Source organism: Neopsephotus bourkii, unplaced genomic scaffold, assembly GCF_033783945.1.
Source record: "Neopsephotus bourkii isolate Nb327-2 ecotype Australia unplaced genomic scaffold, CSIRO-AGI_Nbou_v1 NB_1183, whole genome shotgun sequence".
Classification (NCBI taxonomy): domain Eukaryota; kingdom Metazoa; phylum Chordata; class Aves; order Psittaciformes; family Psittacidae; genus Neopsephotus; species Neopsephotus bourkii.
Genome location: NW_026901668.1, coordinates 4,875,118 through 4,897,710, shown reverse-complemented (window position 1 = coordinate 4,897,710; position 22,593 = coordinate 4,875,118). Strand labels below are relative to the sequence as shown.

Sequence of the window (22,593 nt, the reverse complement as noted above, 5' to 3'; positions counted from 1 at the left end):
TAAAGTTACTTGACTCTTGGTATTGAAGCTTGTATAACTTTGCTTTGCACTGCTTTGTTTATGGGCACAGGCATCGCTATGAACCCCAACATTGCTGATCATTGTTCTAGTAAAAAAATGGTTCTAGTTTTTTTTCCTTTCAGCTCTTGCCTGTTAGGTTGGTTAAACCTGTCTTTTGCTAAGCTGGCCTCTGTTTTCCATTGCATGGGAGTTGGCCATGTGCCAAGCAGATAAAGAGGAAAGGAAGTGAGGTTGCCTGAGGGAGTGCAGAAGTTTTTGCAAAAGTAGGAGATGGTGCATTGAAGGCTGTGGTCCTACTGATCTTTGGTGGAAAGAGAAGCACTGTTGTGGTCTAGAAAGCATTAATCTTTGTTAACTGATTTTTCTTTTTGTATTGTTTTTTTTTTTTTGACTGGTGTATAGCTGTTCCTGGGGTTTTATGAAGGTTTTTGCGCATAGTATCTTTGCACCTTTTTCTTGTGTTGGCTTAATTTTAATAAGATAAATTGTGAAAAACACAGAGGTAGATGAGTAACTGAATCTGAATGCTTGGTACTATGTTTTGCTACTTTCATACTCTGTCATTTGTGAGAATTCTTGTTTTTTAAGATAGAATCATAGAATAGTTAGGGTTAGAAAGGACCTTAAGATCATCTAGTTCCAACCCTGTATTATAGACTTTTGTAGTACAAGTCTTGTAGGATAAAGCTTTAATTCATTACAATTACCTTGAATGGTTCTTATTGAAAAGAGATACTTTCTGGTTAAAAATCTTACATATGTGCAGTACATGCAGGATTTGGAATTCTAGCTTGAATTACTCCATGTGTACATGAGTGAGACTTGAAAGTTTTGTCTGTGTTCCCACAAATGCCATACAAATTACTTTCTATTTAAACAAATTGAAAGGAAAATTCTATTGGTGCATGTTAAAGTTTGAAATACAAATGAAATTGCTAATTGACAGGTTATAGTACAAGGATAAATATTCGAGAGGAGCTGACCTGATCTAGTGTTGCTACTAGACCTGCTTTAAGTGGAAGATTGGACTGGGTTCTGACCAGTTTGGTTTTTTTTTGGATCTGTAAAGCATCACTCAAGCACACAGCTGACACAATATCTCTAGTGGCAGAGGGTTGGGCTACAGCTTGCATTGCATAGACTGGGTTTACGCCTTTTAGCTGCTTTTAAGTAGTTCTTTCTCTTTGCTTTCCTCTCATGCTTGTCTCATTTCCTGAGGGTGACATATTTTATAATACATTTGTTATGCCCTTGCCCAGAAGGAGTGCCACATACTTACGTTTTCTTGGAGAACCAAATCTGTGAGGAAACGTGTGGTTTACAAAAGCCTCAAATCTAATGCTTTTCAGGGAAAGGAGGAGAGACTGTTTAATTGTTTGATCAGCTTTGGCCTTGAATTAGAGTGATCTTGAATATTTGTGATCTACATAGATAGTCAATTTCTCCTCCAACCTGTGTATAATGAATCTAGCGTGAAGTTAGTCCTTTGACAGTCTCTGCATACAGTCTTGTTCCCAAGACTTGCTCAATTCCAGGACATCAAGAAAAGATCCCTTCCATCTTGAAAGCTTCAGCTCCATTTATGGTTGCTACAGAGGAAGGATGATAGAAAATACAAAGCTGCTACTTTTGCCAAATAGTGGCTTCCCATTGCATGTGAGCTGCCTTATGTTTGTAGACTCTCCTCTGCTCTGGAGCACTGGGGGTTTTCGTTCCACAAAATACTTCACCTGAGTCTCGTGTTATATTTCCACATCTTTTCTTCTGATCATCTTGAATGAAGCGGTGCAGGTATTGTGTGTGTAGAAAATGACTGCCTGGTTGTAGGCCTCTGCAAATGGCTGAGCCTTCTCTCCTACTGTTCTTGATTCTTTGGGTAATGATCTTGCTGCTTCAGCCATCAATCTTTGAAAGCTTTTGTATCTCTTCCTCTACATGAGCAAGCCCAAGAGGTGGGTCAGAGAATAATACTCTGTGTCTGTGTCAGCTTTTCCTTCCTGAGTTGATAACCTTATTAAACAATAAAAATGATTTTTTTTGTATGTCTTGGACTTGGGGGATACCTGTATCCTCTATCATGTCTGTTGCGAACACTCAGTTGATCTGTTGTGGCAACTCATCAGTGGATTCTAGTTTCATCAAAGTTTGTGCAGAAACCTGCATTCTGCTCCCTCCACAGTGCTCTGACCTATTCTCCACATTTTCTTTAAATTGTGTGCTTTACCAGACAATGCTGAAAGATGCTTTTCCCTGCTTCCATACGGCCTTAAGTGGATCAGTGTGTTTAAATCTTGACATGGAAACAAAATTTGTATTTTCACATCTGTCCTTGAATGTTTCTGTTGCAGTGGTGAAATTAGAAGGAGTCGCTTAGGTATACAAGTCTTACCGGTATTCATCATAAAAGATGGGATGTGTAAGGGGTGGAGGGGGAGCCCTCTCTTTTAGCATTATCCTGTGTAGGATTGTAAAACATATGAAACTCTTCAGACCTGTTTATGCTTACTTTCTATTGGATCAAAGCAAAGCATTCCTGAATGATTCCCCTGCTGAGAAAGCTCCTCATAAATAAGCCCAAGCTGAAGGCTTGCTCTTGTGAAGCAGTTCAAGATGGGGCAGATACTGCTGTGCTGCGTACTGTGTAGAGACGCTACGCCCTTGTCTCCTACTTTAGCCTCTTAAATGTTGGGCAGACGTTGCAGCTTATCTAGGTGTCATTTTTGGATGATCTTTATATGCAGGCTACCAGTTACAACTGAATCACTTGCTCAGTTTATGTGTCTCATTAGCATGTTTTGAGTGTTTGTTGAGAAGCATGTGACTCATTTTGCCTCAATCTCTGTCCCCCTTCAGTAGTCACTTTCAGTTAGTCATGTTTCTAGCTGAAATGCCTTGATCTTGGATTCCTCTCTTGGGTACTGAGAGTTGTGCACATAACATCCTGGTTATTTCTCACCCTTCCTCTTAATGGACCCCTCCTATCAGTCTATAGAAGTACCGTACAGTCAGAATCGCATTGCACATCCTGTAAAAGAATAGTACTTTTTACTGGTGTCAAAGAAACAGGCAGTTTGACCTCCTGCCAGGTCATATTACTTGTGAATTTTGATCTGCTAAAGATGCTTGTTTTGCATAAATATTCTCAAGGCACAAGGAGGTTGGAAAATATGCACTGGGTTTCTCTCTGTCATGAGGAGTCAGTTGCAGGTGATGACTTGGCAGAACTAAAGCAGTTTCTGTAGATAAAGAGAATTCAGATTCCCCTTCTCTTAACACTTAGAGGTTCATTAGTTCCTGACATATCTATAATTGGAACTAGTGGTTAGCAATCTGGTCACAGGGAATGCTGGTTATCCAAGTTGTATCACAAGACGTTTTAGGTGATACATCACAAGTGAGACATTCAGGATGCTGTTACTGGGTGGGTTTTCCTGTTTTTCTGTTTGGCATTTAGGAAGGACTTTAGACCAGCCTCTTTGAGAACTAGGAGAATGATTTTGATTCTTCTGTTCCGCAGCAAGTCTATTTCGAGGGTTGTCAGGAGTTTCTCAGTTCTGTGGAGCTGATCAGCTAACTTGTCTATCTTCAACAGGCCAGTAGGATGTTGCGGAAGACAATGCAGATTGTGTTTGATGTGATTTCAGTTGGTTTGGTATAACTGAGGTACTCATGGATTTGAAACTTTCATCTCATCATGAAAATATCTGACTATTGCTTTTAGGAACAGCTTTCCTTTTCAGGAACTTAATGTGCAGGAAATCTGGCCAAAGGTGGAACATCCACATGTCATATGTATGTTAGTAGTCACGTAAAGTGGTAAGGTTTACTTTGGGTTTCTGGGTTGGTCTGTTGTAATTCAGAAAGTCCTTCTTTGTATGATTTTAAAGTCAGTCTCAAGAACATTAGTTTGTTAGGTTCATCCATGTTCATTTAACAGCAGTTTAGGAGTTCAGTTTTCTTTCATTCTTATGAAAGTGTTCTTTCACAGTCTTTCTGACCAGCTCTCAGGAAATTTCAGTGTCTCTTTAGGTAGGTCCTTCAGTGCTGTTTTGCATGCTAGAGCACCTTCATTCTTATCCCTGCTTGTTGGAAGATTTTTCTTCTAGCCCTCTGCCTTGTCTATGCATGTTGTGTGAGAGTAGTTGTCATTTGCATGCTGCAGAGCAGTGTGCTAAGGGATGAGCGCATCTTCAAGTCCTACATAAAATAGTGTTCTGTTGACCAATTTATTACAGCCTTATGTCAAGGAATGATCTGTAAGTAGGCTACCTCTAAGACACACTTCAAAAATGCTTTGTTAAAAGTAAATAAATCGTGTTAATAAATATGAAATACCACCACTGTAAATGGTGTTGAATAAGTAATGCACAGAATTAAAAAAACTTCTTAATCTGTTTATGTCAAAACTGAATTGCAAAGCTCTTCCACATCACATCTACTTTGCCAAGACACTGATACACTGAAGACCTACCTCTTGGTGAGATGTGCTTCACCACGTAGTTTGCCTGCTGGTGCCTCAGTTTGAATCCACTAAGGAATTCGTCTTGAAGTAGCATTAGTTTTTATACTTGATTGCCTGTTGAAGTCTTCTGTGCTGTCCAGACAGATTGAAATTTCCCCTTGGCTCGTTCTTTCATTCAGAAATTTATTTAGAACTCCCAAATAAGTTCTATTGCTCTAACTAAAATAAGCACCATTCATTTTCCCGAGGATGGATGGAAGTGTTGCTTTTTAGACCAGATGTTTTCTCTTGTTCTGGATTCATTGAGCAACTGATTGACTTAGTAAGAGGTACTTCTCCCTACATGTATTTTGGAGATTTAGCACCTGGTAGATGTCTGCATGCCCTGAACTTTTTTTTTTTTTTAATTCCATGTATTCATTAGCAAATGTATTTGATACAGATATCTAAATCGTGCTAAATGAATGCGGATGGTTATTGGCTCTTGATTGCCATCCACATGGAATTCAGCTATGAAATACCAGAAGGCTTGGAGTAAATAAATAACCTTTGATATTTTTCCTCTAAGAAAGTTGTTGTCTTGTGCCGTTTGTGGATACCACATATCGGTGACACAAACCCACAGTGGATCAAGAAACAAGTATTAACAACAGAGTAACCATTTGAGGTTATGGTTTTCCTTTCTTTATCTGTCCACGGAAATGAATATCTTAATAGCTGTTATCTCAGCAGACAGGACTGTAGAAATTCAGACACTTGAAGAACTGATTCTCTTTTCCCCACTGCCTCACTCCTTCAGTATATGGTTGAACTTTGTATATATCTGAAGCCTGTGGTTTGAGTGGCATTTTTTTTGGTGGAGGATTGTCCTTCGCTTATTTTCAAAATATCCCATTCATTCTTACCAGGGACAGCATTTCACAGGCTGCCTTCTAATGAGCTTCATCATCTTATTTATATATAACTTGGCCTTTTAAAAACATGCTTTTTTTTTTTGGTTACTCTCGTTTCCCTGTTGGGAAGATTGTGGGTTTGACAGTTTCTCCTCAGACTGTTTTTCTGGGTCAGTAGGATGTGTTGTAATGGAGCAGAGGGGAAAACGTCTAGTTCAGGGACAAACTCTTTATAGTATGTCAGAGAAATTATCCTTTGGGAGACCCACAGAGCTGCAAGTGGACTTCCATTCATACATTTGTTAAGCATGACACTAATTGAAATGTCCAGCCAACAGAAAAACTTCACTTATCCACAGTCTTTGGGTTTTCTCATAATCCATTCAATATGCAGGTACTGCATGCAGTCACCTGTAGTGGGATGATGCGTATGGACGATCACTGAAAGAAAACAGGAACATGATGAATGGAGATAATGTGAAATGTTAAGTCTGTACTTACGTTCACCTCCTCTGTGTATGTCTTACCTACTTCTATGAAGTCCTTATTTTTATAGCATCTCTTTAAAAAGGATATTTATGTGGTTGAGGTGAAAGTGGTGGTGGGGAGGAGTGTGGAGGTCCTTCATAAAACAAGTGGTGGAAGTGGAGGGCTTGTCCATGTACTGATGGGATTCTGTTAGGGTTAACAGTCTCTGCTTTGAGTGCTTTAGACAATGCTTCAGTGCAGAAAATTAATAGTGATTAGTCATCTCTTAAGCTTTGCATGCAGAGCTGTGTTGGCAACCAGCATAAGAAACTCCCCACTAGTAAAAGTCTTAGCTATTAAATAAAAATTTTAGTATTGATACAGTTTTCCAGGCAAGGAGTGTCAGGGTATTTTAGCCTTTACTGAGGATATTGAAGCACCATTTCTTCGTGTGAGACAACTACTTCCAAAGTTTCACTTTTTTGTCAAATGTATGCTTTAAAGTTTTTAAAGTTTAAAACTTTGTTTGCTAAATCATTCTTTGACAATGGATTTTTTCCCTACACTGTAGAAAATGACATTATTTTAAAGTTATTTCTAGTTTTCTTACTTGTATCTTGGGAAATGCTTTCTTCATAAATTTTAGTGTTGTCTTCTGAACTCTGCTATGGAATGAATAAATGGGATCAGTAGATCAGTGGAGTCATTGGTTCAGCTTTGGATTCATTACTCAGCTGTTACCTAATTTACATAATTAAATCAACTGTGTTGGTTGGGAGGGAGTCAAGGTTTTTGTGCTACCTTTTCTTTTGTGAGAAATAAAGGGAATTTTTCTGTCAGACTGATTTTGGATTTTTTTTTTCCTCCTAAAATCACTTACCAGGAATATTTTTTTCTTTTAAGACACTGTAGCAGCATAGTAGTTTGTTGGGGTTTTTTTTGTAGTGAGTTCATGATACATTCCTATAATTGAAAATGTCTCTAGTGCAGATAAACCAATAAAAGGTTGAAACTTTGTGAAATTCTTCATCAAAACTCTTAAATGCAGGTGGCTAAGTGTTTTATCTTTCAAACTATGGTCTGCAATAGGGGGAAGGTGTAAAATTGGAGAATCCATAATGTCAGTATTCTTGAAGATTTGAATCACATTTTCCATTTATTTTAGTGGTATGAGAATGTAGCCAAAGCTTTTGTTTGGGTTAAATAAATTGAGTTGTTTTTACATAATAGAAGTAAGATATGGGTATCAGCTTTTCTACCTAGCCGTGGATGTGTGAAACTGGGTGGAAGTAAGGCTGCTGAAGAAGTGGTGCACACAGAAGCCTGCATCCCAGGAAATCTTGGCCTGAGTAAAGTTGCTGGTGAGTCACTGCCAGCCCTAGCAGCTAAGGAGGACAGGAAGGTGATTGTATCTTGCACTGGTGTCAACAGTGAGTCACAGATACTTATGCTGCAAGAAGAATGCTGCAAATAGATTTTGAGGGTTAAATTCTTCCTCAAAATAAATTATCAAATGTTCCAGTAAGGCTATCGGATTGTCTTCTGGGAAAATTGAAGTATGTTTAGCAAGTAGGTGTCATTATGCCTATGTGTTACTTCATTATTATAGAAGCAAAACAGATTTGTTTCAAGGAAATGTTTTATTTTTCAGAAGAAAACTCCTCAAGAAACCTCATGTTAGTAACAGCCTTGAACTATGGTATTTACTTTAAAATAGATGCTAGAGGTTGTCATAAAGTCTGTGTTACTGTAGTACAACTTTTTTGAGGTACAATAAGATATTCTGGTGATATGTATGGCCCATACCTTCCCCTTTTTTGAGGGGGAGAAAACATTTCCAAGGAGAAGCTGATTGCCATGGCAAGGCTGGTAGAGAAATAAAGCCTATTGCTAGATCAGATGATGTCACCAAGAGAAGAGCAAACAAACTTACAGACTCAAGCTCCTTTTTTTTTATGGGAGGAAAAGAGGCAGAAGCAGCAACTTCAAAGTTGAGAGCAAATTGAGACATTCTGTGCAGAGTAATGCTTTTCAGTTTTGGGAGGAGAAGATCCAGCTGGTAGCTGTAGATAAGCAGGGGGGATGTGATGGAGGGAGCCGATTATAGTAACTAGCTCCTGCGAGATAGAATGTTCTGTGGGATAATGAAGAGATGTCTGTGGGCATGGGAAAAAATAAAGATGCAGTAAACCAATACTGAATTCTAAAAGTCATAAACTAGGTAAAATATTGGTTTTAAGGTACATAATCAAGATTAATTCACCATATTTATTATTTGCTTCAATATAGTTTCAAAGATTTAATACAAAACTAGCAAAGCTTGAAGAAGGACTAGTGTGCTGAAAGCTGTGTTTTGTTTATCAGCTGGTAGAGTTACCACCTCTCCCTATAAATCTTGTGCTCAGACCTTTAGACCATGAGAACAGTAATGCTTTCATGAAAGCCTTTATTCATTCATTATTGCTTTCAATCCTTTTCTGCTTTAGCAGTTTGATTCACTGTTTATATTGTGGTTTTGTTTAAGGGTTGGTGTTGTATTATTCTGGTTGTTACACCAGCGCATACATAAAAATGTTGATTGCTGCCTGAAGGATTGATAATCTAGTTTCAAGGAAAGCAGTGTTGGGGAAGTGATGTGATTGCGATTTTTGACTAACAGAAATTTAGGTCTGTCATTTGCTTATCTGCTTTCCAGAGCTTTTTAAAAAATCATTTTGTTTTAATCTTGTCTAAAGAAAGGTTATATTTGTGTGGTTGTAGTTCCCTGTTATGTATTCTGTTCTTTGATAGAAGCTGAGGTTTGAGTTTACAAATCACTCTTCAGTAGTTCAAGTAGTGGTTTGGGATTTTTAAAAGCTTTTTTTTCACCCATTTTGCATAATATACTACTTGAAGTATTTAATAACTGGCTATTTTTTCAACTGTTGTCACTTAAAACAGTTAAATGCCACTCATCTTGTATTTTTTTTCCTTGAATTGTTCATGGTACATTAATCAAGAGGAGCTGGTCTGTTCTTGTAAAACTAATCTAATAATGGGGTTCTATTCTAGAATACCATATCCTGTTACCAGGTATCCTTTAATGTTTGTTTAACATTCAGGATTTTTAATGATTTTTTTCTCAGAAGAAAAATATTGGGAATAGAAAGCATGAGCATATCACTTTGACCAAAGCATACCCAACCCCAAAATCATCTCTGCAGTGGAATGCTAAACTTTAAAAGTAGCTTTTATTTTGTGATGCAGGGATGCAGATGAGTTAAGAAGAATGACTAATACTAAAGTATGTAGTCTGTGAAATACGAAGTACAGACACAAGGGTTTTTTTGGTGAAAATTGAAATAGAATCTTAGAATGGTTTGGGTTGGAAGGCGCCTTAGAGATCATCTGGTTCTGAAATCCCTGCCATGGGCAGGGACACTTTCCACTAGACAAGGCTGTTAAAAGCTCTGGGATGAACATGGACTTGAACGCTGCCAGGTATGGGGTAGCCACAGCTTCTCTGAACAACCTGTGCCAGTGTCTCACCACCTTCACAGTAAAGAATTTCTTCTTTGCTTAGATATTTCTGATCTAAATCTACCCTCTATCAGTTTAAAGCCAGTCCCCCTTGTCCTGTCATCACGTGTTCTTGTAAAAAGCCCCTCTCCTTCTTTCTTATAGCCCCCTTCAGGTACTGGAAGCTGCTCTGAGCCTTCTGTTCTCCAGGCTGAACAACCTCAACTCTTTCAGCCTTTCTTCATTGGAGAGGAGCTTCAGCCCCCTGATTATCCACCATCAAATCAGTAATCCATGCCTCCATGCCTCTCCAGTTTAAAGATTAGGTTGTCCTGTGGGGCAGTGTCAGATGCCTTGCACAAGTCCAGGCAAATGACATCAGTTGCTCTTCCCTTACCCACCCATTCTGTAACCCCATCATAGATGGCTGCCAGATTTGTCAGGCATGATTCACCCTTAGTGAATCCATGTTGGCTGTCACCAGCGGCCTCCTTATTTTCCATCAGCCTTAGCATCGTTGCCAGGAGGATCTGCTCCACGATCTTGCTGGGCACTGAGGTGAGACTGACTGGTCTGTAGTTCCCCAGGTTGTCCTTTTTTCCCTTTTTAAAAAAGGAACTATATTTCTCCTTTTCCAGTCAGTGAGAACTTCACTGGACTGCCATGACGTCTCAGATATGATGCATAGTGGCTTAGCCTCTTCATCCAGGAGTTACGGGGTGATTGAAGTCCCCATGAGAACCAGGACTGGTGAATGTAAAGCTGCTCCTGTGTGTCTATAGAGGGCCTTGTCTGCTTGGTCTTCCTGGTTGGGTGGCCTGTAGCAGACCTCCACTATAATGTCACCTGTCCCTTCCCTCCCTTTAGTCCTGACGCATCAAGCTCTTGGTCAGCTCCAGTTCCATCTCCAGGTGTAGTTCCATGCACTCCAGTGGGTGATTGACATAGAGGTAATACCTCCTCCTTGTCTCCTCTGCCTGTCCTTCCTAAAGAGCCTGTATCCTTCCATTCCAACACTCCAGTCATAGGATCCATTCCACCCTGTCTGTTAAGAGGAAATCTAAGGATTGTCCTGCTAGGTTAGGACAGGTTTGTCCTAGCAGGTTAAGTTAGGTGGCTTGGGAGTCTGATCAGAGGAGAGAAACACATATGAATCTTCCAAGAATTTGGGGCACTTCATTTCAGTCCTGAGTTTGTAAATTGCCTGCTCCAGACAGAAGCAGTCTCCATAGCAAAGGCATCTCAAAGCAGTGTTGCCAACAGACTGTTCTAACGATAAGTAAAACATATGTTAATGTTAAGTGAAGTCTAAAAGGAATACAGGGGTTGTGAAATTTCAGGATTGTGGGGTGATTTCATAGTAGTACACTCAGGGTTTCTGTGTTGATAAGGTATACAAGTCTTCTGTCTAGTAAAGTTCATCTAGGCATCTGTTAGAGTGATAAAAGGACTGAACACTGTGTTTAATTTTTATGTAACTTTTGGTCTGTTTTCTGACTTACTGTCTGCAAAAGATATGAGAAAGTGATGTGGGGAGGGAAGGAGGGAAAGCATACCAAGTTGTCTGAAGTGTGCCTTAAACTTTGCATTTAAATAAGCATCACCATTGGCCCTTCAGCTTTCTACTGAGATGGATTAGAGAGTCCTGTCCCTAATTCTTTCTACATCCGAGAACGTATCCAGTAGATAAGAGTTTGATGCTTCAGAAGCTGCCTTGTTCTGTTTGTCTGAGCTAAAACACATAGCACTGAACAAATGAGCTTTCCAGATTTTCAATGCTACAGGCCCTTTTTATTTATTTATTTTTTTCCCCTGAATCTTATAAAGCATATAGTTCCAAGATTAGTATCTGTGTTCAGGCATTTGTGCCATGCTTAAGCTCTTGCTAGAGTTGGTGGATTTGATGCCTCAAACTCACAACAGGGAATTCCATTCCCCTTTCTGTCTTGACAATTGTTCATACAGATGTATCGGCAGATTAAGATGCTTCTGTGAATAATTTTTAAATGCAGATCACTTGGTTACAAGATGATTTGCATAAATGCACTTGAATCAGAACCAAAACACTGTATTGTACAGCATTTATATCCATTTTAAGTGTTTTCAGTCTGGTATATAAAGGAGCGAGGGAGTTCAGTCATTGCTCTGCAAGAAGCCTAACAACATGACATACTGCTTGAATGACCATGTAGTAATAATTCATGAGTAAGGAGTTCCTGAAAGGATTTATTAAGAACCAGTATTTCTTCCGTGAGATATGTACCCTAAATGATTTTACCAACACAGTCTATACCAACTGTCCATTTTGATCCATAGGCAATGCAAGGCTATTGTGTGTTAGATAGTTCTGTGTTTATTACAATGAACTTGTAACTCCCTTATATTCTTCTGTGTATTCCATTGATTCCTACAGTGATGCACAAAGTTAGACAAGACAGTATTAAAGCTTTTCACTGACAGAAGTTATTCTAGGTGTCAATCATTGCAGATACCTGTTTTAGCGTACCCTGGTGCACATTCTCATCAGGTGTGTTTCTGATGCATACTAAGAACACAGCTTACTGCACCTGATAGCTGGGATGGAATACCTTTTCTGTTCAGGTATTTTCATCACACTCTAGGATCCAGTAAAGGTTTTCATAATAAATATCCTTGACTTTATACTTCCAAAGCAGCATGTGAGCCTAACATCTATCACTGTCATCTAGCAGAAATTTGAATGCTTCTATTCAGGTAGGTTGTGCTAGGCCTCCTCATTTCATAGAATCATAGAAACAGCTAGGTTGGAAAGCACCTTTAAGATCATCAGGTCCAACTGTTAACGCAGGACTGCCAAGTCCACCATTAAACCATGTCACTGAGGGCCTCATCTACATTTTTTGAATGCTTCCAGGGATGGTGATTCCACCAGTGCCCTGGGCAGCCTGTGCCAATGCCTGAGCACCCTCTCTGTGAAGAAGTTTTTCCTAATATCCAGTCTAAGCCACCCCTGGTGCAGCTTGAGGCTGTTTCCTCTTGTCCTGTAGCTTGTTACTTGGGAGAAGAGACTGACCCCCACCTCTCTCCGTCCTCCTTTCAGGTAGTTGTAGAGAGTGACAAGGTCCCCCCTAAGCCTTCTCCAGACTAAACACCCCAGTTCCCTCAGCCACTCCTCATCACACCTGTGCTGCAGACCCTTCACCAGCTCCATTGCCCTTCTCTGGACCCGCTCCAGCTCCTCAATGCCTCTTTTATAGTGAGGGGCCCAGAGCTGAACACAGGATTCGAGGTGTGGCCTCACCAGTGCAGGGGAACAATCACTTCCCTGGCTCACTTTCTGATACAAGCCAGGATGTGTTGGCCAGAGCTTTCCAAGTTCCTCTTCATGTTTTCCTGTCACTTAACTATTAAGCTCCCTCAATGGGGTATTATGTTGCTTCTTAAGGTCACAGAAAGCTCCTTTAGAACTTAGCATAATGTGCTGTGTTCTGCTTTGCTGTCAAAGGTACTGCTGTTAGTTCAGCATGAGGGTAAGTGCCAGAACATCTTGATCAGGTGTTTTCCATATGTTCCTTCCCATGGGCAGTGATTAGTGCACCCATAATCTAAATTTATCCTAAAATTCTAGAAATGCATTTGATCTGCCTGGCTTCTCAAAACTGTACTTGGCATGAGAGACTTGATGTATCCAGAAAAGAACATTCTCAAGTCTTTTCTTCTGTGAGCGTAGTGAAGATATCAAGGCAGAGAGCTGAGAAGGTAACATGTATCATGTAAAAAAGCCACAGGTTTGAAAAGGGTTAGTTGAGTCTTTGCTAATGGTTGCTGCTACTGTTAGTTTGTTGGTTTTGTTTGTTTGTTTGTTTACAGGTGGATTTCTGTTTTCTTCCTTGTTGCATTTCAAAGAAAACAAGAAAACTTATGAAGGTGGAAGGGATGCATATCTTACATTTTGCAAGAACTTGCCTTGGTTGTGAGAACTTCAAGCCCTAATCTTGCAAAACAGGCTTAAAATGATTGCTGCCATTGTGGCAGACTGCTGTGCATTGACAGCTCTAAAAAACCCCATACTTCTTACTTCAAGAAGGAATAATGAATGAGGTTTTGAGTTGTTTGGTTTGTTCTTTTCTTGTATATATCAGAGTGCAAGTTATAGTCCCCTACAGTGGCTGTTGATGTATCTGGGTACTGCTCTCGTTTAAACTACCATTTTAGGCTTTTTTGGAATTTGGGCCAATTGAGTGTGAAAGCCTTGAGTTGTTCCTTAAAACAAGAAAAGCACCTGAAAATGCTTTTCCAGAAAACCTATTTTACTTTCCTTGAAGAACTGATGATAAGGCAAATATGAAAAGATATAATGCTTACATTTGTCTATGGGATAGAGAGCAGAGCAGTTAGGAAGGCATATTGAAGAGGCTATGAACAAGTAAAGCAAGAATGAAAATATTACAATGACATAGCCAGTTAGGTCACATCTTCTTGTGAAACAGTGGGGCGAGATGTTTTGCATAAAGGGCTTCTGCCCTCTGTAGTCATCTCCCTAAGAGTACTTTTGCCTTGCAAGGTTGCTATCTAATCAGTACAAGGAAAATTACAAGCAGGCAGGCAAAGCCTCTGCGCATAGTCTGTGCAGCTGAGAGGCAGCAGCTGGTTTTTGCTGTTGGTTATCTCTCTATCTTGGTTGAACACTGTGCAGAGACTCCATTGGCAAGAACTTTCTATGTGTCACAGTACAGCCGTATGCACTTTTTAAGATCCTGAATGTCATGTGTTTTATTATTTGACAGGATCAAACCCTTCATGCAGTCTTCTCACATTTATGGCCATATCTAGTAATCTTCTTGATCAAGAAAAGAATCCATCAAACAAAATGCCAGTAAATTCTAGTGCTTTCAGATTGCTGGTAAGCTGATGGGTCCAGGTTTTGTAGATCAGCCTGGTGCTAGCAAATACCTTATTTCTTCAGCTGAGCAGCCAAATGTTGGGCCCTTGATGTCTGCACAGTAACTCAGTTTCTGGAGGTGCAGGTTTGGAAAGAATGCTTACTGCTGTGTTCATCAGTCCATAGTCTCTGACCATTGTGTAGCTGTGAGATTTTCCACCATTGCTTGTTTTCACTATGCCACGTTCCAAATTGACAGGAAGAACAAAACACTATTTCTGTGGGTAAGCAGAAATTGAAAAGATTACTGTTTAATATTGAAAGTAATTGCTTGAAATACTGTCAATTTATGTATTTCAGTCTAATTGCAATTGTTTCTTCAGTCCTCAGCAGTCAAAAGCTCAAAGTATTCAAAAAGCCTTAAAGATGGTCCTTTTCAACCCTAACTATTCTAGGATTCTATAAGGCCTACTGTGTATTTTATACTCTTACATGACAGGTATAGGGTTTATGCATATAAATGCAGGAGGGACTCTTCATTAGGGACTGTAGTGATAGGACAAGGGGTAATGGGTTAAAACTTAAACAGGGGAAGTTTAGATTGGATATAAGGAGGAAATTCTTTCCTGTTAGGGTGGTGAGGCACTGGAAAGGGTTGCTCAGGGAAGTTGTGAATGCTCCATCCCTGGCAGTATTCAAGGCCAGATTGTATGAGGCCTTGGGTGGTAATGGTTTAGTGTGAGGTGTCCCTGCCCATGGCAGGGGGTTGGAACTCAGTGATCTTAAGGTCCTTACCAACCCTAACTATTCTATGATTCTAAAATATTCTTATGGGATCCATACATGGGTGCACTGAGATTTATACCATAATCTCTCCAAACTGACCAGTATAGAAGAAGATTTAAATTGCAGGGGGAGGGTTGGCAAGCTGAGGGTAATGAGGATAACCAGCTTTCTTGTGCATTGATTTTTCATATAGTACTCTTTCATTATAAATCATCAGCTGTTTTTCCTCATTAGAGCATATTGTTCATTTATGCTTGTATCTTGGAAAATACTGAACAGAAGATCAAAGGTTGTGTGGCAGAGCACCTTTTTTCTTGGATAGATTCCTTGCATCAGCTAATGGAAAGATACATTTGCTGGCCTCCCTAATAGAGGTGACTAATAAGAATATGGTTTTGCAGAATCGCTCTTAATCTATTAAGAAAATGCATCATGTTCTACTAATTTGAAAATATTCCATTTTAATGCATATGTAAATGTTGAAATTCTCCTTCCCTTAAATCGCATAATAATTTCTAAGTACTTTAATGGAATGAGGGGTTCACAAAAGCTGTTTGGCACTTAAGCACCTATTCCACAGATGCCACATTTAAAAGCTATCTATACCATGGATGATATTGGGTGTGTTGAATACACATGCTAAACAGGATAAGATCAAGATCTACAAGTTCTGTAATGGCAGGCCTGAACATAGATCAGTCTGATGTTTGTGGGTTGTGGTTTGAGTGGTTTTGTGTGTGTTTTCTTTCTTTTTTTCGTGATGATCTGTTTGATCAACACGGTTTGTGACAAAAGAAATTTGTGTTTGTCAGACAGGAGAGACTGTAAAGAATTACCTAACTGCAGTGCATGAAACTGCATATATGCAAGGACTCTATTTTCTTTAGCAGCATAAGAACAAATAAAGCACACATTTGTATATAAATAAGACATGCCATTTAAGTAGTGTAATGCTAACCAAATTTGGACAGACTGGTGGGAAATAGAGGTTAAAATCATTATGGAGATTGTTGATTCGGATGAGAAATTCTAAGCATCTGCCCTAATCCCAAAAAGCCTGCTCTCAAGAAAGATGAAGGGCACTTTAGAGTCCAGTTTCTGTGCTCCAGGATCATAGCATTGCTGACACGCAAAGCATGTGAAATGTAAATGATAGGAACATTTGCATGAGAGAAATTTTTTGAAGCCCTCTGAACTGCTAATGTAGATGTACCTTTGAAAATTTAAGCACGTGGTAGCTGGGATTAGCTGATATGACTCTAGAAATAATTTTCCTTTGAATTCTGTTGCCTACTAGACCATTCCTGATATCTGTCACAGCTCAAATTCCCATAGGAAGACATGGAAATTTCAGAATCGTGTTCATGGTTCAGAAGTCGATAAACTGATGTTTTTCAGAAGTTTATTGAGTTTGTCTGTGCTGAATCAGAATTTTCATTCTTACCAGACAGATGTGCACTAAATTCTTCAGAATAAGTTGTGGGTTTACTGTGCATCAGGTATTCTATAGAAACTGCCCATATACATGCTTTATTTCTTAAAAACAGCATACCTTTTTTGTTTGTAAGGTAAACTGCTTCATGTTTACCATAGGCAAAATGGTGTACTACATTTATTCCATTTTACCTTGCAGCTTTTTTTTATGGATGTACCGGTACACTTAGTATGAGGTGATTGTATTACAGTTTTGGTTCTTGTGGCCACAGGCTGATTAGGTCATTTCTGACCTGCTTACTTTAGGAGTTTAAATTAGTTCCTGCTGGTTTGCTTGGGAGGGGATTGTTTTTGTACAGGATGGGGCAAAGGTGTTAGGTTGCTACACACTGGCCCCTTAAACCAAATGTGTCATTTTGTGTGAGTCTAGTTCAGCTGACAAATGTATTACTGAAAACTTAAGCTTTTTATCTATGCACTTTTTTATCATCTTGCCCTTCTGCTGTCTCAGAGATAATGCAATGTACGATTGTCTAAAATACAAGTCTCTCTTTGACTCTCACAAATTAAATCCTATTAAAATCATAGCTGTATTTTGTATCTAAGCTAAACATTATAAAAATCACCCATTCATTTCCATTTAAATAAGGGTTTTGAAGCCCCTGATCCACCTTACAAGGAATATGTTGCATTTCTGGAATAAGCACGTTCTGTTTCATCACATTCATTCGCTGCTGGACACCTGACATTAGCCCTTTTTTCAGTTCCCTTGCGTGGGCTGCAGCTGAATGTCAGCAGGGACTCCCTCAGCCAGCCAGGCCCTTGCTCCTGCCGTGACTTTAGCAGAATCTATTTCCCAGAAATGCTGCCAAAACATTAACTCTTTGAGAATGGCAGAGAATGATTTCCCATAGTGACCAAATCCTGTTCTAGCATTTGGCGTGTTATCTGTCTTGAGCTTTATGTGCTTCATCCTCTTACAAATGTTGGAAATTCTTTTGTTACAAAGAAGATGAAAGAAATCATCATAATGCAGAAGTTTGTGATTGTACATGTGGATTTGATGGCAAGAAAAGCACCTTTAAGTTCTTTTATTTTCTGGTCATGCACATTTGTGGGTAGACCTTACTGAATTGTCCTTCTGAAAGAAAATATATAATAACTATTGTATCTTTTCCAGAATAGTAGCACATATAGTCATGATGATCTAACGGCAAAAGTGAGGCAGTATTTATAGGTACTACAAGTACATCTATTTCAGACCTGGAACAGCTTTTGTAGCTGAAAGCGTCTCTCTTTCCCAGCTGTAAAAATAGTTGGCTGAATAAGAAATTAGCTGTAAACTGATAATCTTCAGAAACACCGAGTTTGGTCAGTTAAAAAGTTAAATCTGTCCTTCTTAATTTTTCTTTAGCCCTGGATTAGATCCTGAAAAATCAAATGCAGAAATATGTTATATGTAGTTAAAAAATGCAAACCTGTTGTCGTGGTTTAACTTCAGCTGGCAACTAAGCACCACACAGCTGTTGACTCACTACCCCTGAATGGGAAGGGCAAAAGTGAGAAAACCCATGGGTTGAGATAAAGACAGTTTAACAGGTAAAGCAGAAGCCATGTGTGCAAGCAAAGCAAACCAAGGAGTTCATTCACCACTTCCCATTGGCAGGCAGGTGTTCGCCTGTCCCCAGGAAAGCAGGGCTCCATCATGCATAATGGTTATTAAGAAGACAGGCACCATGACTCCAAACATCTCCCCTCCTTCCTTATTCTTTCCCCAGCTATAATATATTTGAGCCATATGGTCTGGGCTACCCTGTAGTCATTTGGGGTCAGCTGCCCTGGCTGTGTCCCCTCCCAGCCTCTTGTGCACCCCCAGCCTGATCACTGGTGATGTGGTGTGAGAGGCAAAAAAGGCCTTGACACTGTGTAAGCACTCCTCAGCAGTTACTAAAACATCCCTGGGTTATCAATGCTGTTTCCATCACAAATCCAAAACACAGCCCCATATGAGATACTATGAAGAAAATTAACTTTATCCCAGACAAAATAGCATACCTGTCCATCACCCCATATTCTCTTGCTCATGAATATGAGAGTCTTTAGTGTTCTCCCAGCGTAAGAAGAGGAATTTTTTAAGTCCTTGAGTTTTGCAGACTGTAACTATGCTTCCCACCTCATTGTAACGCATTTCTGTGACATGGTGTCGTAAATTGCATGTTATGTTTTCCCTTTTTTTCTGAGAAAAAGTAGGTTCTTCTGTTCCTTTTTGCTGACTGTTGACAGGCATCTCATGAACGTACTGATATTTTTCTTAGAATTTAAATTCAGGAGATGAAAGAACTTCACAACAGAGGTGTTCAGTGCCTATGTGCCTCACTTGTGTTGCAGAACCCACAGTTCTAATTTATATATATAAGCACTTACGTATGACTTTTTGAATAAAATATGGGATGAGCTATGTATCTGATTATAGTAGTTACAAAGACAGTATCTGCAGTGTGAATAGCCTAAATCAGGCAGCAAAACCAAATTGACTGGAAACTTAAATGCTGTAGCTTGGTAGGTCAAGCTCTGTCTTGCACAGATGAGTGTGGAAAGCATATCATTTGATCCTTTCTTTCAAAATTATGCTAGTAGCAATGGCTGCCTCCTTTTGATCTAAAATGTAGGGTTAGAATACAGGTCTTGGATGTAGAATATCAATTAAATTCCTTTTTCTGTCTGAGTACGTTAAAATACACATCCCCTTTTTCCTTTGGAATGGTAACATTATAAGCATTTAAGGTATTTGAAAGTACTGCTACTCAGGTTTTTCTGTTCCTGTGTGTTCTACCAATTAGAATAAGAAGCTGTGCACTCTTTAGTACTTTGTGTCAGGCCTACTGAAGCTTTAAATATTTCATGCAAAATGGAAAAGCTTCAACAGCAAGAGATGAGAAGAACTGCCTGCAGCAAGGTTCCCAAACTCACCTGTATGGCAATAGGTTCGTTGCATTATCCTGGACTGCAGCAACAGGACTGCTTTGTAAACCAAACATAAAGCACTTCTGTATCATTGGCTGTCATCATACTGTAGGTTGAAAACTCATCTAACCAATCTGCCAGTGTGGGAAATGTGAATTTGAATCCTGTTAGGCGGAGACAAAGATTGATGGTCTGCTACTGACAGATGTACATTTTGTGCTGCTGGGTGAAAGGCAAACTCTGTCCCTGCATAGAGCCCGGTTAGCAGACTTTGAGTTTGGGACACCTAGTAAGAAGTTATGTTTGCAACTTGCCCCTTTAGGATTTATGTTTGAGGTGGGCCTGAAGGGGCTTAGCTCTGTCAAGAGGAAAGTACATTGAGCATAACCAGCAAGAGACTTACTAGAGAGCTGTGCTCACAAAAATATCTTTGTGTTTTGCAGGTGTGGGTCTAATTTGTAGTGAGGCTTAAAGACCAATTTTCATTACTTGAAAAAAACTGGGAAGCCTCAAGGTCTGAAATAAAAGCACTAAGCTTTAAGCAAAGGACAGGTTCAGCGTAATCGCTTTGACTTAAATTACGTTAATAAGCTAGGAAACAAAAGTGTGAATGGTACTTAGTCAGCAGAGTGTGATGTAAGTTCAGTGTGGTATTAAAGGTATTTTTACTTGTTTGTTTCTAGATCAGACTATTTCAACAGTATTTTTCAAGTTTGATTGAGGTGTCAGGTGCTAGAAATAGGATTAAGCATCAGTGGTTAGTATCACATGAACTTAGGAAATATTTTGTCTTTCTGGGATAGTCACTGATTTAAAAATAAAGTCTAGGAAATGAGTGAGAAGCTAGTAAGACTCTCCAGCTCCTTCATGGGGAAAAGCATGTTTTCTTTCAAATGGTGTAGAAGACAAGCTGTTAACTGAAAAAGTGGTTTATTTATTATGCCAGCTAATACAGGACATTGTTCCATTATTCTGAAAACCGTAAAAAATTTGGAAAGCAGGCAGAAGAACCCATTTTGCATACATCTTGCATGTTGGAAACAGTTGGGTGTCAAAAGCGTAGAATAATTTTCTGTGGCTTATTTTCAAGTTACCTTGCACATAATGATGTTAATTCTCAGCTGAGCAGTTTGGAGAACAGTGATACTAATTAATGAGCTCAGTGCTAACCCTTCCTTTCACTTCACCTCTTCATTTTTCTTGGGAAACTGAATTCAAGGCAGTTGCTGACCATTTATGTCAAGTGTTCCAAATTCTCTTGTCCTTGCTCAACAGACTGATGCACACCAATAAATGCTGTTTGTCACTTTTTTCTTTTCACATCATGTTTCTGAAACATGTAATGTGTTTCACATCATGTTTCTGAATCATAGACTAGATTTTGGTTCTTTGACCCAGAAGTTGCATGGAGGCTTTTCCAACTTGGGGGGAGATAATTTCTGTGGGTCTGAAACACGATTTTTGCCTATGTAGCCTGAAGTGAGATTTCAGAGCAGATCAAATCGTAAAAATGAAGGAATTTGGTTGTGACGATTTATCAATGGATGTTTATAAATAACGCAAGTTTGGTTCTGAGACAACACTGAGTAGAGGAAGTAATTTCATTTAGTAGATGATATGGTTGTTCGGAAGCAGCTCTTTTCTTGCCTGGGAAAAAGGAAGTGCTGAAGTGGCAATGTATAGAGAGGCAGGTGGAAGCATGTGGGAATTTGTTAGCTGGAGGAACAACACACAGCTGGGCTGTGGATAAATAGGGCTTCTCAAATACAAATGGAATTAACTCGTGTGGAATTGTGACTGTCTATCTAGTGAGGTTATTATTTAACAAAATTTAAGGATATTCTCTGCTGCCATCAATGGCAGTCCTACTGTCTTTATTGGTACTGTATAGGTACAGTTGAGGAAAACCTTTTCCTGAGTGCAGTAAGGTTTCTCTTACAACTTGATCAGCATTCATCAATTGAACAGATTGCCTACTTGCGTGCTGTCTGTGGTAGTGCCTTGATGTTTAGGCTTGGGGGTGGTCTGACATTCTTGCTTTTACTGCAGTTTGAAGAAATGACAATAAATGAAAGCTTAAATCTGTAATTAAAAAAAGTGATTTATAAAAACTTTTTCAAAATCCATATTGAGATACTTCTTTTCATCTGTTATGCTGAGCACTCACCAATATACAAACACAACGTGCGTTTTAGAAGAGAGTAACTAATTATCCCCTCACCTACCTGTGCTATGTTATCACAGATTCTATAACCTGAAGTGTAGTTTTAGAATTAGTAAATGCCAAATATTGTTTTATTGAAATAGAATAAAGGTTAATTACAGCATCTCAAATCACCTGTGAAGTTATGCATTTAAGCTGATTTAAATTTACGCTGATACCATTAAGGATGGTTTTATTTTCTTCTCCACCAGCTCCTTGAGTGCTCATTTGCACTACTGCTTTGCACCAGGATCAGCATTGGTCCAGTTGCATCATTTACTGGATCAGAAATCTGGCTGGAAAGTCATTTTGTTTGGTTTTGATGGGACTGAATTTCAGCCACATGAAGTTTTGATCTAGTTGTCAATGTTATCCACCTAAGGAAGGACACAGAGTTGGACTTCTCCTTTTAGTGTCAGTGTGGTCTTACCTGAACTGATTATGGAATATTATCTTTAGTTTTGAAAAGCTATTCTTAGGCCAGAACACAAAAGGTGAAGCACACAGTCTGAAGTATGATCCTTATAAAGAAAATGGGGTTGGACTGCCTTTATGTACCATTCTATATAACCACAGTAATCTTTAACGTTTCTAAAAGAGGTTAAAGATAAATAACTGTATTACAAATACTGTCTCCTGTCTATTGTCTTTTCATAGAATCACAGCATAGATGAAGTTGTTAGAGACCTCTGGAGATCAGCTGGTCCAGCCTCTGTGCTCACGCAGGGCTACCTAGAACCAGTTGCCCAGGACCATTTCCAGGCAGCTTTTAGTATTTCCAAGGAATTTAACATAAGAAGTGTCATAAATATGTTCTTGAAGTAATACTTAAACCCAGATCTTTTAACATATTTTCATAAATATTTGAGTGAAATATGAAGTACTTGTATTTATGTCAAACATTAATTTGGCAACATCTTTGTTTATAGACCTTAACAGTGTGTTTCCTGTGTCAAGCTTGATAATAGGTTATAACTAACTAGTCCTAGTGAATGTTGGAAGT

The 22,593-nt window shown here is 39.1% G+C and overlaps 1 protein-coding gene across 11 annotated transcripts in view; it reads left to right on the top strand.

The window, feature by feature from the left end:
* The window catches only part of ERC1 (ELKS/RAB6-interacting/CAST family member 1), a 287,154-nt gene that overhangs the window by 40,074 nt on the left and 224,487 nt on the right, over positions 1-22,593 (top strand). The window lies entirely within an intron of this gene.